Source organism: Aptenodytes forsteri, unplaced genomic scaffold (assembly GCF_000699145.1).
Source record: "Aptenodytes forsteri isolate BGI_AS27 unplaced genomic scaffold, ASM69914v1 Scaffold15, whole genome shotgun sequence".
Lineage (NCBI taxonomy): Eukaryota > Metazoa > Chordata > Aves > Sphenisciformes > Spheniscidae > Aptenodytes > Aptenodytes forsteri.
Genome location: NW_008795129.1, coordinates 8974409 through 8976589, shown reverse-complemented (window position 1 = coordinate 8976589; position 2181 = coordinate 8974409).

Here is a 2181-nt window from a genome sequence, read left to right as displayed (position 1 = left end):
GGCCGGGCACCGCGTCCCTGCTGGCGAAAGCTAAGACAAAAGGTAATTAGACGCCTCGTAATTTGAGTACAGTGGGTGCGGTGCCGTCCTGACTGGCAGAGATTTCAGATCTGCCAGTGCAGCGGGTGTCAAAATCTTCCGTCCCCCTGGGGAGAGAATTTACCCCGTGGGAGCTCTCCTTCGGGACTCTGCTCGCCGCCTCTCACCTGCCGCGGGAGGTCTGCAGCACCGGGGCCCCGCCGCTTCGGGCACAGGACTCTCCTTGCAGGATGGGTTTACGAGGTGTAAATGCTAGATAAGGTTGAACTTCTGTTATAACTCCATGTATCTGGTTTTCTGGGGAGATTTGGTTTTTTTTCCCTTGGTAGATTTCCCTGTGGGAAAGTCGTGGTTGTGGCTGGCTGCTTTAATTCCTTTCTAGGCAAAAAAAAAAAAAGCCCCCAAACCCCCCACTGTTCGCAGTACTAGTAATGTGCTTTCTTCAGATGTGTCTATTTTCCTATGTCTTGTTTCTCAAAGCTAAAAAAAAAAAATAGATAAAACTTAACGTGCTACATTTAATGCCTGATTTTAGCTTCCCCACTGCTTGCCTTTTATTACAGGTGGTATCTCACAGCTGGAAGTTCACAGAACCCTCCTCCTGTCATAAAAAGGTAGAAAGATGGGACCTGATGAGTTAGCTAAGGTTATTTCTGCACCCAAAGATGGGACTGAAGATGTATCGGAAGTAGCTTCAAACTAGTCAGCTTTGGTCAAATTAGTTGTTAGAAGTGGCAGCATGCTACTCCATATGGTCAACAAAATCTGTCAGGGAATTTGGTAGACATTCAGCTGCTAGTTTCCACTGAGGTCTGCACTGCTATAGAGATGCTCTTACCAGTACCTGAGCTACCCAATTTAAAACATTTGTGTCCACATCAAATACACCCACACTTCTGGCCTCAGCTGAGACACAGAACTGTCTCTCAGGTTAACTAATCCTGGTTGGAGCAAGGCAGTTGGTAGTTTTCACCTAAGTTAACTGGTTGGATTTAGAACTGTGTGGGAGCCTAATTTTAACACAATATGTTAACTCCTGTGAAAATGAAGGATATCTTTGTCCTCATGGGATTCTAGTTTGAGGCAGTCTGGTTTTCTTCCATTTCCTAGTATATGTAAAAGTCAAGACCAGGCCGGAGGGAAGCAGGACAGGATAAATAGTGAGGTCTTAAATCTTAATTCCACCCCATTGCCATCCCATCAGAGAGGGCAATACCATTGTGTCTGGCAGAAAGCACACTGCCAAATGAGTGCCTCTTCATGATCTATCTCCTCCCTTTCTGAAGCAACTGGGGGATTAAGAGGTGGTGAATTGGAGTGGCTCTCTTAAGTTGAATGTATAGTAGAAATGCTTGTGCCTTTATTGTTAACGCAAGTTGTAGGCATGTTGTATCAGTTATCACGTAGGGGTGAAAGCTATAAAAGTATACAGAGTTTCAGGCAGTTGATTCCTTTTTCAGGTCCTGACAGAGTTTGGTAGCCTAGTGTAGCCAAATGTATATATTTAGCTAATGCTGGCCTGGTGTATATTTAGCTGCTCTGATAAATCCTGCCTTTCCTTGTAGATCTTGTCTAGGATATACACAGGGGCAATCCTGGGAAAGCAAAGTAGACTGCACGAGCAAAACTGTGGTGGTCTGCTAATAGTTGCACCTAAAGCAAGCGCTTCTGCTTCTGTAGCTGTGGTGATGAAAGATTATACCTCCTCATGCATCTAATGTAACTATTGCAGCAGAGGTGTGCAATAGAGGTCACACCTACTGTACTTTACACCTATTTTATCCACTGTAAGCTTATTTAGCGGCTATTCAATGGCACTGGGCACTGATGTTTATTCAAGAGCAGATTGTGTTCTTATAATCTAACCCCTCTCTGTTCCAGTTTATACTAGCCAAAATTACACTCATCCACTATTTCGGATATCTTTTCCATGTTTTAAAGAAATTTTTAATACACCACCATCAGCAAAAGTAGAGGACTTTAAGCAAAAATTCCTTTCTCGGTGTAGTCAGCAACTGAGATTTCTTCCCCATGAAACTTTAATTGCTTATAGACATTTGGTGCTTTCAGTTCTGCCTTCTTCATCTGCCCTAGTGGAAAAACAGGTGTTGCCCAAAATCATAGAATCATAGAATAGTTTGG